The sequence below is a fragment of the Fringilla coelebs genome, assembly GCF_963513975.1.
Source record: "Fringilla coelebs genome assembly, chromosome: 3".
Taxonomy (NCBI): Eukaryota; Metazoa; Chordata; class Aves; order Passeriformes; family Fringillidae; genus Fringilla; species Fringilla coelebs.
The window spans coordinates 99263564-99279326 of NC_140030.1; the positions used below are offsets into that span (position 1 = coordinate 99263564).

Below are 15763 nucleotides of genomic sequence, written 5' to 3' on the forward strand. Positions count from 1 at the left end.
TCTGTCCCGGCCGGGCGCTGGGGCTGTGCCAGGGGCCCTGTCCCCTCCTCTCGCGCTGGGGAGCTCGCGGTGCTGAGCGCTGCTGCTCTGAAAGTTGCTTAACAGACAATGCTTGACTCTATCTTGACAATACACCCTTTTCTTGAGAGAAATGAGAAGTTTCAATTTCAGTCACTAGCCTGTTTTTCATTGACCTGTTTTAGTCAGCAAGTCATGGCTTTACTGTGCCACTCTCTCAAACTGCCACTCATGAGCCTAATGAGACGGTGGAGCAAAACTCCTGTCCTCTGCACAAAATGGAAAGAGAGAAGAGACAGTTTACCCCAAATGTTAGAGGAGACTCCGTCAAATTAATGCTACAGTTAATGTAAAATATTTTAAATTTACAGAGTACTTTAGGCCCCAACTGGGAGGTGGGGTGGAAAAGGTTTGGAGTGAAGTTAATAAACCTTTTAAAACTTTTGACTGAATCTTTTATTCAGTGTTTATATAACTCAGTTATCTGCTAGTTAATACCAGTATTTTTGATACCTCTCCAGAGCCAATACATGACAAACCTTCAGCCCTGTTGGGTATTTGTGCTACAGCATATTTAATAGCCATGACAACAATTCAACAATTGTATAGAAGCTTCCCCTCCCTGTCTGAGTGTTGCAGGCACCAGAGTGTCTCCATTGGAAAACCCCTAAACATACAGTTTCAGCCAAAACTGGCTTAATGATAGTCTACTGAGAGCTTGACAGGCTTTTTTTTTTTTCCTTTAAAAATAAAAAAGGGGGTACTTTTTTCCCTCCCCCCCTCAATTTTTTTTCTTAACTTCTTCGCTGCTTTTGTGAAAGCTGCCGCTGTAAAACACAAGGCAAATTAAAAAAATAAATTGCTTTAAATTGCTTAACAGGCTTGATGAGACAAAGCCTGGTGTGTTGGAGTGGCTGCAGGGAGCTCTGCGGCTGCTTTTGTATGATTTCAGAGGTGAATTTAGATGGCTAGAAGATAGATGGGTGCCAGATGCAGTTTGACACAGATTCCGGCAGCTGCTCCTGCGCGAGGTTTCATTAGTGGTGAGTTAGCGAGCAGCAGAGCGCCGGCGAGGCCCCCAACGCTGCGCTGACAGCAAGAGCGCTGAAACAATACAATATTCGCTAAGTGATTTTAATCTGGGAGATTAAATGACACCCAGTTGGTTTCCCGACTTAGAAAGCCAGCGCAGTATAAAGCTGTTCGTGGCACTCACTCTACCCAGGCCCTTGTCACATACATTTACATTGAGAGTGCTTTCCCGAGCCCCTCACTCTGAAATGGGAAGAGAAGGGTTGATTTTGTGTTGCAGACATATTTTTCCATCCTCACTGTATAATGTGCTTTTAACTACAACAGGAAACATTGGCCTCACTTCAGCAAATGCTTACATTGGAACCGAAGTGCTCTCGTGCTCCTGCTAAGCGCAGGCAAAACTGTTTGAAAGATTAGGGCCACGGTCTGTAAAGTGAACGGCTTCCTTTTTAATAGATGGGCAAGTCCCAAAATCAGGAAGCAGTTGGTATTTACGGGCTTGGGCAATTGGGTTTGGTTTTAAATAAACTAGTGTACTACAATGGATGACTTGATAGAAATGGTGGAGGAGCTGCTGTTCTCCAGGAAGATGAAGTTTTATTTGTGGAGGAACACTGAAGATTAGGACTTGGTGAATGGAGGGAAAATGTAATTGAACTTATTTGCAATACAACCCAGGCTTCAAGATTCTTCTAGGGGGACTTAATGGACTGTATTTTGGGAACCCTCGCTGTGGCACATTTACTGTGTAGTTATTCAGACTTTCTCTATTTTATGTGTGTATCTAATTGCTTCAGCAAGTAAATCCTTGACTAGGAAAAAAAAAGGTTTTCTCCTCTGATAGATGGGGGGAAATATGTAGGGAAGTAAACAAACAAGATCTTTCTTTCATATGTGCCACCTGAATTTTGCCTTTACATATTTAACTGCTGATGTCAAACTACTCTGTTCACTTTGAGTCATTTGCTATCCTCACAGTAAACAGATAAACTAGCCTTTTTTTTTTCCCCCTCCAATAAATATGCGAGTTGGATGTGTATGGGCTGCTGTCTTTGGATCTCAACCGTTGTTTGTAACGTTTGTGCACGTTACAATTCTGTTTCTAGATGCCTTTGGTAAATACCCCATGCATGGCTTCAATTAAGCTTTCTATATTGAGAAAGTATGCCTTAATTTATCAGGTTAAAGATATCTCTGTTACATCAATTTGTTCACAGTGTGTTGTGACCTAATCAACTAGGGATGTAAGCCATTTCATGAGGAGTAATTACTCAACAACAAAAAATGTCTCTCTTTCCTAATAGCTGTGAGTGAGTTGGCTAATTGGAATCCATTTTGGTGGTGGCAGGTCAGCAATCAGGAGGTGGCTTTCCTGGCTGGCTTCTAGGTGGGAGGGAGAAGGCAGCAGCAACAGCAACACAGAGCTGTGGTTTCCTCAGGTCACTCCGTCGTATCAGTGTCACATGTGCTGGCATCGGGGTGTCCTCATGATCCTCTTTACCACCAGTGCTGTGACAGTTTGGGCAGAACCCTTTCCTGGATATTTTTGAGGGAAAGAATTCATGAGTGGGTTGGAAATGCCAGATCTTCTTTCAAGACTTGCAAAAGAGTTCTGGTGTTGTTATTGTTAGTGGGGGCAGGGATCTGCAGTGCTGTGACAAATCTCCATGGCCTGGCCAGGCCTTGGTCAGGAGGTGACATGAAGTTTCGGGGTGATGGCTCATTATGTCTCTACTCAGATCAACTTATGACAGTGACAGAGCCATTTTTGTTTTCAGTGCTGCATCACTTAGGAGCATGAGCTGCCAGTCCTGCTAGGGTGATGTGCAGAGGCATCTTCTAGATGACCCCACTGGTTGCTGTCCCGTTTTCCTACTTGATAGATCATTGAGGTGCATTCTGTTTTTTTCTTTAATTTTTTTTCCTCTCCTCCTTGTCTTCAAACCTTGCTGAGAGGGAGGTGGAGAGGAAAATCCTCATGAATTAACATTATTTCCCTGGTGGGCTTTGCTGCCATTTTATCTAATTACGCCTGCTGTTTTCCAGATCACATTGTAAGCATTTGCATGAAGGGGCTTTCACTTACCTCCTCAAGTAAATTAAATAACAGCCCTTAGGCTGGGCTGACAGCATAATGCATTTTCATGTGGGAGATCAACAGCTCCCATACCTTGAGATGGGAAATGCTGAAATGACAGGGAAGCTCTGTGCTTTTGTCTCGAATTAGGGCAGCTAGACGGAGTTAGGGCCACTTTAAAAATGCCTGCTGCTGGCTCTTCTGGTGTGTGGGGATTGGCAGGGATAGAGGGGCACACAGGAGTCTGCAGAGGGCCACAAAGAGCAGACTCACGAGGATCCACGAGCTACGTGCAAGATGTGCAGGAAAGCCAGGGAAAGCAAGCCTGTTGTCAGCAGGTTTAAATGCACAGCCCTATTGGAAAGCGTGAAGGGATCTGCAAACTGTGGAAGATTGGAAACCACAGACATAAAGCAAATGAGAGGTGTAGGCCCTGCCCTGAGGATGTTTACAGCATGACTTCGTGGATGAGGAAGGCTGGACTTGTGTGGAGAGCTCAGGAAATCAAAACACACGGCCTTGACTTTCATTTCCACAATAAGCCAACCCATAGGCTCCCTGTGCTTCATTTCTTCAATTTGCAAAATGAGGCAGTGGCCCCTCTGCTGAAATGACAGTCCGCTGCTCTCCTCGCCTGACCCGTTACTCCTAACGAGCACCCAGCCCCAGGGATTATCCTCCTCCAAATGTTTCAGAGTTCCCAGAGCCCTCCATGATACCAGCCTCATGGGATGATCTGGTCCCTTCACAGTCATGTGTGTCACACATCAGAAATGTAGATCAGCCCTTCCCTGGCTGTGGTCCCTCCTTCATTCCTTTGCTATAGTTGGGAGCTTCTGAGGAGGAGAATGGATTGGGAACAAATGACCATGAGGAAATGTATTTCTTCTGCTCCTGATCAGCCCAAGCTCATCCTGGCAGAAAAGAGGATGTTGATGGGAGGGCAGAGAGACGAACTCCACCTCCCCCAGCCATTAGGTTTGGACAAGCCTTGGGTAGCTCAAAATTCTGGTGTGCTCTTGGATTCTGAAGTGAGGACATGCCAGCAAGCAGGCTGGTGAGCTGCACAGTCCAACTGAGTCAGCACTTGGGGAGTGAGGAGGAGAAGGAGATGGACCTCTACAGCAAGTAGGGAATTGAATCCCTACTCTGGTTTGCTGATGTTGGTCATGAACGGGGGTCAGCAACAGGAGAGGCTGCTTAGCTTGGGAGGCTGTACCTGACTTATGCAAAGCTCCCACCAGGTAGATGTTTCACATAAAGGAAAAAAGTGATATGTGTTCATTTAATTCACTGTAACTCTGTGGTGACAGTGACCCTCGCAGTATGACACCTGTAATGTTGAAGTACCTTCTGGCTTTTGCTGCTAATTCCTTTTATCCTGTGTCATTGGTTAGGGATTAAGGAAATCATGCAGATCACTAAGATCTGCTTGAAGGAGTCTTCAGTGACTTGCTTTTGTCTAGGGATCTTTGCTGAAGGAATGTGATTTACTTGTTTTTCTTTAGAAAATCAAGTTTTCTGTTCCATCAAGACATAGTTCCAGGTTGAAGGTGGAGGAGAGCTAGAAATGTTAGTGTGGTGGGTGTGTAAACATCTTTTAACTTACATGTTAAAGCATCTTGGCTCTTCCAAGTAACTAGAGAACTACTTTGTGATGCATTTCTCTGTCTGAGATGAATTTTGAATGCCAGCGAGATAATGAGATTTATCAAATAAAAAGCCTGTCTTTCACTTTGTTCAAGCTTGGCCTCATGCCTCAAATACATGGAGTTTAGCTCAGAAGCAGCTTGTAATTTGTATCACAGAACCACCGTGTGTAATTCGTGATGGATGGTGGCCACTGGGTGCGGGAGGTTTGCAGGCGGCCGTGCTGACGGCTCCTGCTGGCATTTGCGCCCGGTCAGAGTGGCTGCAGGAGGCAGGGGACCAGCGAATGGTCACCATGAGGCTTCTGTGGGAGAGGCTGAGGAGGTGTTTGCCTTCATCAATCAGAGATTCAGGTTTAATGTCAATCACTCTTTAGCATGGATGTTCACGATGCAAGACACAGTGCTGCTTTTAACGTGTATGGGGAGATGATTCAGGACTGATACAGCTGCTTCAGTGATCTGGTAGTATACATCCCATTATCATTATTCACTCACATTATTCACTGTTAGAAAGCTTTCTAACAATTCATGATATTTCTCAAGCTCTCATCCCCTCCTCTCTCTTTCTAAAAAAACTAATTTAATTTTATTATTATTATTATTCAGATTCCTGCTGTACACATCCCCCAAGCAGGTGGGAGGGGGAGTTGGTGGGTGATGACTTGGCTTTGTTGGAACTTCACTTAATGCAGGGTGGGGGCAGAGAAAATGAAGCTAAATTACGCAGATCCTGAAGGCACAGCTAGTGCACTGCATCACTTGTGAGCATGACTAGAACTGAAAATGAATCACAGCCTTGTTAGACACGGTATGTGTCAGTGCATGTGGGCAGAAATATCATTCAGCGAGAGAGAGAAAAAGACAGAGAGACTACATCTTTTAAAGTGTGCTGGTCCCACCGAAATCGCTGTAGTATTTAACCTAATGGGTGAGAGCTGGGAAACAGTGGGACAGTTGCTCTTGGATACTTCACCTTGTCAATTTTTATTCCTTTCTGAAGGTTCAGAAGGAGTCTGGATTTGTCAGCAGTGACATCTATTTTGTAAACAAGAAAAGGCTTTAATTGCAAGCTCAGGTTTGAACCCACTGCTGAGGACTTTAAAATGCAACCACCCTTTTGGGACTAGGTTTGAATGTGGAGTTGCTTCAGCCCGTGTGTTCATTGTGCATTAGGAAGCAAATGTGATTTGCTCTTGTGTAAACGTCTGATGGTTGCATGTGCACACAAAGAGACAGTACACACAACACACACGTGCACACTGAGCCAGTTCACATATTCCAGAGACAAAAATCCAACCTGGAACGGTAACCCTGGTTCTTGCAGCTGTATAATTCAAACATTCTATTTCTAGAATGGAAATTGGTTTGCAGTTCAGTTGCAGTGTGACAGAGCCACGTCAGGTGATTTGATGGAGAGATGCTGGAATCAGCTGGCCACTAAAACCTGCTTTATCTCTGCTTGTGTTCCAGAAGATACTTGCCACAAGTGATAGCAACCTCCTAAAGAACCTCTCCTACCTCCTGCAGAGATCTATCCATAGCAGCCAACAAGCAGCAGCCATCTTAAAATTCCCCCCTTGGCACACTAAAACCACACTTTTTCTACGCCAGATGGAATCAACCAGTGTATTCTTTAAGGGATTTTGGTTGTGCATTTTTGAATGTTGTGCTTGGTGCCTGTGCTCAGTCATTGGGCTGTTATGTGTGATTTGTTGTATAATTTAAAACCTGATGATTCTAGGCACTAGCCAAAGTTTTTAATAAGTGGCTAGAGATGTGTGGTTTCTCCTCTGTCCCCCTCCCACAGACCAGGTGCTTTGTGCTTTCTGAACATGCAGTGGTTTTTTGAACGTTGTGAAGGATGTAAACTGCAGCTGAGATCACAACAGTGCACCTCCCCCTGCCCAAAAAAAAAAAAGAAAAAAAAATAGAAAACCCCACCATCAGTAGTTTTCTAAAATCCTGGCCATCATGTGGCATTCCTAGAATGTCCGTTCTTACTAAATGAAAGGGGGAAAGCAGGGATAGCTTGGGATTTTCTGACTCTTAATGGGACTTTTTTGGGAGGAAGGCAAGGAAGGGATCCGTACTTGTGTCAAGTTAAAAATAATTTTTAATTGCTTAGAGTAAGAACACGTTCTGAAAAGTAAAGATTTTGGACTTAGTGTGCATGGAACAAAAGGCCGTTGTGAGCTATGTACGAGAGTTGCTGCGAGTTTGTATTCTGCCCTTTTTTTTCTGTGGGAGTTATTTCCTGTTGTTGACTAGAGTTCTTTATTTAGAACCACCTAGCTACTGAATGACGGCTCGCTTGCAAGAAGAAAAAGTGTGATTAAAACTTGCTAAGGCTTATTCCAAGATCTCCCTACTTCCATTTATTTAAGGGGAATCTTTGCTAAATGAAGGAAAGTGGAGATCAAAACAACAAATGCATTTCCTTCCCATTATTGCACCCACATCAGCTGTGGCAGCTAGCAAAAAGATCTCGAGAGCCTGAGGTCTTTCACCAGAACATCTCATGGAAGACAATGTTTGTCTAACAAAGGTGATTTGGTTTAGGTTGTTCTGGTTTTAAAAGAGAAACAAACCCATCAAATGCCAGGCCTCCCTTTTTGCTGGCAGGAGTAATGCGCTGATGTTCTTGGGATCAGCTCTTTCTATGAACCCCACAGGTCGAGTAAGGAGCGGGCACTTGCACTTCCCCAGCTGCTCAGTGAAGGAGGAGTTTCTTTGAGGAGCACTGCCAGCAAAAAGAAGTTTCTGTATGCTGACCTGCTTGGCAATAGTATTTGGGTATGTGTGTGGAGTCAAATTATCAGCACTTTGACAGCTGCCTAACTTCTTTGCTCTTGTGGCAGGGTCTGAACATCCAGCAAGAGTACAGTAAAGCTAGCAGAAGAGTAGATTTAGAGGGAAAAAGAAAAAAGAAAAAGATTTAACATGAAGGTTAACTCTACTGTAGGTAATAGGTAAGCAAGCCAAGTAGCTGGGGTTTATTATGAATTTTTTGCTTAGCAGGAAACATACTAGGAATGTCCCCTGGGTGTGAATGATTAGAAGATGCACTGGGGCATGAGTGATAGCAGATGGACAATCATCCCTCCTTGGCTTGGCTGGCCCCTTGCTGTGAGCCTCTGGCAGAGGGTGCCTCTTTCTGCCCAGCTCTTGCAAAGGCTCTGGTGCCTCTCTCTGCACTGGCTGCGGCTGGCTGCTCTGGCTGGGCAGGGACTGCATTCGGTATGGCCCAGTCCTTGGCACCTTCCCTTTTACAAATGAATCCTACAGAAACTAGTTTGCAAAGTTGAACCTCTGTAGGAAAGTGGATCTCTGTGAAAGAGAGAGGGGTTTGGGAGCCTTCTGCCCATCCCACGTGTGCTGGGAAAGTTTGTGGCTGGGAGAAGAAGCAGGGAAAGCCTCAGTGATACACCTCGTGTTGTTTTCCTCTCCTGCTGCTGTCCAGTGGTCAAACACGGGAAGGCCCTGGACTCGGTGGCAGCACCATCAGCTCTTCCTCCTTGTTTCCTGGGTCCACTCCTTTCCCTTGACTTGTTTCCCTCTGTACTCCAATTGTGCCTCTGTTTTGCCCCCTCACCAATGCTCAAATAAAAATAAAAGAGGACAATTATTACTGTTTGAGCAACCTGCTTGTGGCTGTCACAGAAAACCACCACAGTTTATGCCACATGCAGCGCCTTCTTCCCTACCTCCATGCCGTTCCTACTCAGGACATCTCTTTTCTCTCTTTTTTTTTTTAATCCCTATTGTTTTCTTTTGCACCCCTGCAAATGTCCACACATGCGATGTCCTATGGGTGTGACCACACAGGAGAGTTGCCGCTCTCCTCTTCCAGACCCTCGCCACATTTCAAGGACATTATCACCCCAGAGTCACTGTGGGAGGAAGAAAGAGACCATTAAGAGGTGTGAAAGGAAGGGGACTCTGATGATAAATGGTGGATTTTCAGCTTTTTTCCTTTGTCCGGGTAGGACCTAAATGCTGGGTGGGTTTGCAATGATTTAGTGTTTCATCCTTGCTTGGGAATACTAATTAGGTGTAAACCTCTTTTAGCCTTTGGCTAATGGTCACTATAAATGAACAGCTTCCTTTAAAGTGAAAGAACATTAAAAAAAAGGTTGGAGGAGAACCTAAATTAATTTGTGCAGTTCCCTTTTTCTTCAGAAAGATAAAATGCATTTTTGACGGTTTCGGGGTGGTTTTAGGTGAGTTAAGAAATGCATACATCACCCACAGTCTGTTTACCTGCATATGCAGTATGAGCTTCTGCTGACTCCTAGCCATGTTAGCACTGGGGAATGTAGAAAGACAAAATGAATCATTACCACAGGCATAGTCACTAAAAGCATCTGATGTACTCATTCAGTCTTTTTTTTTTTTTTTAATCATATCTTTGCACATAATCTAAGGAGTTACACATTTTGTGAAGGGTTAAAACAGAAAGATTTGTGCATTCACTGCATTGACTCAATGAGTTCAGTTCTGTATGAACTTCAATAATTTGTAGAGGAACAGAATGGCAGTGGGAGTTAATGCTGCTACATTTGATGTTCTTGTGCTAGGTTTTCTGCCAGCTCCTTTTTTTTTTTCTTCCTCTTCTGAATTTGGCCCTACATATTCAACTTCTGTTTTATTGGGGTTTGTTGGTTTTGGCTTTTTGCTTTTTTTTTAAAGAAGTGGTGTAGGTCACTCACTGTTTACTTAAATTAGACCCTCAGAAACCTTTGTCTGAAAGGAGTACAGATAAACATCGTTTGTAAAGAATTTTGCACCTGAGACAGTCAGAGAAAGGATTTATTATTGCAAATTTGAGTTACTTTGAAAATGTCTCTATCTTGGTAAGCATTCTTTGAATCTAGAGGCTCTAAGAAGCTGCAGAAACTAGTTTTAAACAATAGGCCCGAGCCCCCAAATCTGCATAGGAACATTAATTTACAGGCTGTATTCCAGCCAGCAAAGGCAGCTATAGGTGAGTGCATTCATTTGGATGTACGTGTATTAACTCATGTTTTCGTATAAATAAGGATTGAGATAGCTTGTTGTTGCTTTGGTTTTGGTTTTGGTTTTTTCTAGTAATGCATCTGAGCACAAACACTTTTAACTCCAGTGACATGGTTTAAGTCCTGCTTAACACATTGAAATGCTGTGCAACATCCTACATCAGCCACAACACCATTTTGATTGTGCCCTCCCAGCCTCAAACTCCCTGTAACTGTTGTCCAATGCTTTAATGCAACAGATCTGAGCAGGAACATCCACTTCTAGAAGCCTCTGGTCACCCCGCCGGTGGCCCCATTTGGTCCATCAAGCCTTTGGCATCTGAGCAGGGTTGAGCAGCTGCCTATGCACCCAGGCCTCTTTCAGGTCTCAAGAATGTTGAGGAGAAGTGTGGGGGGCATCTGGGGAATGTATGGCTCCCTGGAGAGCTTTGTAGGAGTAGCTTTGCTTCAGGAGAGGGCTGTAGTCTGTGCAGCACTCAGGGCAAGGCAGAGCAGTCGAGCTGTTCTCCCCTGCTGAACAAGGAGCAGGTGGTCCCCCAGCTTGGGGATGTGCTGGTGACCTCTGTGCTGAGGTGTGTGTGGCTTGCATGTTTGACAGCCTCATGTTGTTGAGATTTTCAGGCTCATGTTGGGTTTGTGCTCAAGGCTGGTGGGTGGCCCGAAGTCTTCTGGCTTGATTGCAGTGACATCTGTTTACACCGATGGTTAATTAGGCCTGAAGACTGGCCATCCCTCTATTTTTCCCCACCGTTTCTGTGTTTTTTCTTGATTAGAAGTATTCCCTCCTCAGCTCTGAAACAGAAGCTTTGGTTTTATCTGCAGATTTTTTTCCCCCTTGATCCACTGGCCCTGGTATGAGATGAATATCAGGACATCAGCGTAGCCTCTCTTCAAAAAAGTAACCAAGTGTTCCAGAAAAGAATGACTTGTGCTTTTAATAGAGACTGCAGAGTGAGCATTGAAAGGGAAAGAAAAGCAGCCTGAAATTGTTTAAAACTCAGCTCAGTGCAGAGTACAATTCACTGTGTTACAAGAAGCAGGATTGGAAAGGGGTGACTGTTTTAGGAGCCTGTGTTCCATACAGGCAGTGCCAGTGTGAACAGTCTGGCCTGGGCCAGGAATGAAGCACATCTTGCAAGGGATGCAGCCTGAATGGGATTTGGAAAGGAACACAGAGTTTTATTAAAAGGCAGAAAGATGTGAGGAGATACACAGCAATGGTAGGCAGCCAGAACCTCTGTCAGAGGACAGTCTTTCAGCTGGAGCAAGGATGATGCACACCAACAGTCTCTAGAGGACTGGGAGTGCACAGGGAATTACAGAGGGAGGGAGTCATCTCCCTGCGTGAGGAATGCAGCAAAACCTCCTCTGACTAAGCCAGCTAATGCACACTGCTTTTTTTTTTTCCTTTCCTGATAATCCTGTTCCATAATATTTCCTTAATAATTTAGTATGTGAAGAGTAGCCCTTCTGAAAAACATCCAAATCACCAAATCTTACATTCAGATGAAACCTTGCTACCCCTGTCATTCGCACACACTCGGGATTTTTATTTGGTATGGCTATTTGAGAGCTATCCTGGAGGTGAGTTGGGTTTTTTTTCCTTAATTCCTTAACGAATTTACCATGGGGTACAACCCTTGGTACTGCCAAGCAATAGCTTCCTATTACTAGACTGTACAGGCCTGATCCTGCATTACCAAAGCCAAAAGCAGTATTTGGGAACCGATGTTTTCATCAAAATCAGTAGGAAGCTTAGAATAACTATACAAAAGGGGTTAGTTGCACTCAGAATATTGATTCATGAGCTCCCTCGTTTTTTGCATTGCTGTTCATTTTACCCAAAGAAGATCAACTGCCCAACTGGACATATAATATATGATACTGCATTAGAACTAAGGCTGCATTTGGTCATACTCATTAATTAAACTGATTTCTCCTGTAGGGTTTTTTTTTTCCTAGAGAACTAACCGAGAATGATAATTAAGCATATTATGCATTCTAGGGAACGGTTTTTCTTCTACTGCCACAAACACATTAAAGGAGAAAAATATGAACTAAAGGAGAAAATGAAGAGGGGAAAAAGAGCTAAAACTGGAGTGAGAAGGGATGGAGCATTGCTTCGTTTGGTTTTACTGACTCCTTTGCCTTGGGACGCATGGGACAGCCGTGTTAGAGTTGCAGCAGCAGAAAAAGAAAAAGCCATTGAAATCCCAAGGAAAGCAGCTCAGCTCCCAGGTGCAGCTCCCTCATTGCTTGTGTACAGGTGCAGACTGCAGTAATGCAGCACCCCAGTTTTTTACTGAGGAACTTGTTTTTACTTGTGTCTGAGCCTCACATGAGAAGGACCCCACTCCTGGAGGTCAGTGCTGAGCCTGAACAAAGACTGCATGAGGTGTGAGCAGTGTTTAACCGTGCCTTTGCTTGCAACATGCTTTTTCCTTACCCAGGAGAGCCTCGCTGCTCAGGTGGAACGAGCAGCTCTGGCTATAGGCAGACCCTTTGTCTAGATTCTCCCAAGGTACCAATGCTGAGGGGGTCTTTATTTGCAAAAAGTTGCCTGCTCTGGGGGGCATTATTAGGTGTTTGCCTGCCAGCTTCTGCATGCACCAAAGCAAAGACATCCAGGGAGAAAATGAAGTTGTATTGAACAATTACCTGATCAAATCTCACAGTATTCATACATATTGCAATCAGAAAGGAAAAGGCCAAGGATGCAATTAGAAGCATAGGAATCAGTTCACTCCTTCTGTTTTTGAAAAATGCAAGGGATGCCAACACTCCAGCAAAACTTTGCCACTCTTTCCTAATTAGCATCCGTGTTGATGGGCAGATTACCTGGCAGTTTGTAATGTTTCTAATGAATTGATTTATGAAGCCCGGTGTCTGTTCCCCTTCCCAATCTTTGATTTCTGTTTGTTCATTTATTACCTTGTTCATTTATTAATCTTGAATGCAGGGGTGGTTTTTGAATGATTTTCATGAGACCTGGCCTCAGTGAGACAGGCTTTGACCATCCTTGCTCAAAGACAGGGCTGCACTCAGGCTATGCCTGTAGCCCACATCAGGTCGGTACTGCTGCAGAAAGACACGGCTCAGCTCCTTCTCTTTTACTGTGTCATCTTCACATGTGAGCAGCTCAAGGGCCTCTGTTAAGGCTACGACTCCGCAACTAAACCTGTGCTACTACTCCCTGCGAAGCCCATACATGCATGCTTCTAAAATGGGATGCATTTTGGGTGGCTCCTCCTTGCAGACGCTCAGACTATTCCCCCCTCCCGCCCCCGCAGGCTCTGGAAACCTCTGCCGACACACTTCCTAGCACAGCATTTTGTGGCTCCATTGCAGGCTGCTTCTCCGTGCTTACTGAAGTGCTCAGGCAAACTGCATTTGGGTCTTGCAGACACCTTCTGGTCAGGCTTCTCCAGAGCTGCAGAGCAGAGTTTCTTGGCCAGAAAGGTCTCGCTCAGTCAGGTGCGAGGCCATGTGAGGAGCAGGCAGCAGCGGGATTATTCTCCTTGCGTAGCCCAACCTCGTCCCGCCGCGCTGGAGCCTGTGCTGTGCGCGAAGCGCAGGAAGGAGCTCTATTCATATCGATTCCTATCGTGACCTATGCTCAGCTGGGAGTGCTTCTGAGTGTGGATGCAGGTTGTACTAGTTGTGTTCAGAGGCACAATCCGAGTTACAGCGTGACTAGAAACTCCTGCCAAGAAAGACTCGGGAGAGTTACAGTAGGAAACAGAAGGGGCGGTGAGCTTTTTCTTATGCTGGTGTAAAATTGGAGCAACCGAGCGAAGTCAGAAGCGTTTAAAACTCGAATGACACAGGCTCAGGCTTTTTACTGCCGACTGTAGCATGGCAAGATCAGGGCTGTGCACATCGGGCTGGAGCCCAGCTGCTTATTTAGCAAATGTTTGTGGTTCTGCCTCTGGTGCCGGTGATAGCGTGCACACACCCAGGCACGGGGACTGTAAACCTGCTGCGGACTTTGAGCTCCGGAAGGCAGGCGCTGCTCGGCTGGGCGCATCCACGGCGCAATTGCGCAAGGCCAGATCCCGCTGAGCTACAAATCTGGTGTAAAGGAGGGTGGAATGGGGCCCCTATATTCAGCGAATCTGGCGTGCAAAAAAAACCCCAACCAACCCAGCCAACAATGTGCAAGTATTACAAATATTCTGTGTGCCTTTTGAGTAGGCAGAAGCCCACTGAACAGGTATCAGGCCCTAAAAAAGATGAACCTTTTCCTTCTATTTAGTGATTTTGTTGTGACGCTGTTCATTTCAGAGAGAGACTTGTTTCCCCAGGCAGAAGGACCAAATTTCAGTGCCTTGCTGCTGGGAAGTATCCACCCAGGGAGATTCTGGTTTTAATGTTTGCCAGCTCCTGGGCAATTCGCAAATCACTCGTCGAAATCTGGTAAATGGCTCGTGAATTGCTTTGCAGATTGGTTTAGGGCTAACTCTGCGCTACAGATACGGGATGAGAGAGCTTCGATCTCCTCAAAGGAATAGCACGGGTGGAAAGGGAAAGGTGTGCTGAGGCCTCCAAACCTGCAAAATAAAAACGTCAGTTTTTAGATCTGTTGCCCTTTCCTTTATTTTTAATGAGTTCTGCCGAGTGCTCAAGTGCCAGTCCTGGTGTTTTAACGTCAATGTGATGGGGCCTTTTCAATTCTAATTTTAAGAATCCATAAAATCAGCACTTAGTCTCCTTTTATTTTGGCAGATTCACTGTTTTAATGGTTTGGTGTTGTTTTTCCTTTGTGGATTTTTGTCAGATACAGTTTCCAGGTTAAGGAAACCTTTCTTCTAAAGGTATCCTTTTCCTTTTCGGTTTTCTAACTGAAAATGGAACTTAGTTTCTAGCAAGACCATCATCTTGATTGATCACAAATCATTACAGACCGTTTTGAGCATAATACCTAAATGAGTCGTGGTATTAATGACTAATAATCGCCTTTATATTAGGTCTTAAAGCTTTATTGTCCCGAAGTACAACCGGTTTAGTGGAACATGAAAGGCCGGAACGATCCGAGATGCCTGCTGGGGCTACAGCCAAAACTGTAAGGTGTTTGAATCGCCTTTAACAGCGCCGGCTGGGATTACAGCCCCTTTCAAAACTCAGTCATTGAGGTGACTTAAAATAATCATCTTCTTTCCAGATAGCGCCTGGTGCCGAGCGCTTCCCTCCTTCCCCCAAGTCTTCGCGCGCTCGAACATCTCCGTTTGGCCTCATTTTTGTGCTTCGGAGGTATCTGCACAGCCCAAATTAGCAGCGAGGATTCCACGGACGGGGGCCGCCGCCTCCCTCGGCTCCCAGGTGAGGTCCCGGGGCGGGGGGCGGCCGGCAGCGCTCCGGGCTTTCTCCACATCCCCCCCTCGCCCCTGTTGCGCTTGGCCGGGCCGGGAGCTGACCGGAGGTGCCGGGGGGAAAATTTTGGGTTGTACCGGGACAATCCGGGGCCGGCCCCGCGCGGGGATTAGGGCTGGCAGAGCCCCGTGCCCCGGCCGGGTCCCCGCCACCGGATAGCAGGGATACTTGTCATATTTGCGGTCGGGGCGCGCTGGCACCCGCCTTTGTGCCGGCCCGGCGCTCCCCGGGGAAGCCGCGGCGGCGGCGGGGGCTGCGCCGCCCGCCCGGGGCCGGGGCACGCGTGGGCAGCGCGGGGAGCCGGAGCGGGGGAGGAGGAGGAGGAGGAGGAGGAGGGGGAGGAGCGGGCAGCAGCCGCGGGGGGTTGGGGGGGGGCGGGGGAGGAAGGCCGGGGCCGAGGCGGAGCTTTGACGCGGGCCGGAGGGTGAGGTGCTCGCCGGAGCCGCCCCCTGTCGTCAGTGCTGGCGGCAAGTGCTGGGAGCCGGGGCTGCCGGTGCCTCCTCCTTCTCCTCCTTCCTCTCCTCCTCCTCCATTGTATAATGCTGCGTGATCGCAGCCGCCGGGGCAGAGCAGAGGCTTAAATCCTCACGCCGCCT

General features: G+C 46.2%; 1 protein-coding gene across 1 annotated transcript in view; it reads left to right on the forward strand.

Annotated features, from left to right (window-relative positions):
- Positions 1–15763, forward strand: part of SERTAD2 (SERTA domain containing 2) — a 78720-nt gene that overhangs the window by 41939 nt on the left and 21018 nt on the right. Inside the window, exon 2 of the mRNA XM_084201712.1 lies at positions 14959–15116. The gene's annotated coding sequence lies outside the window, so the exon portion shown is untranslated. The remainder of the gene's footprint in view (positions 1–14958; positions 15117–15763) is intronic.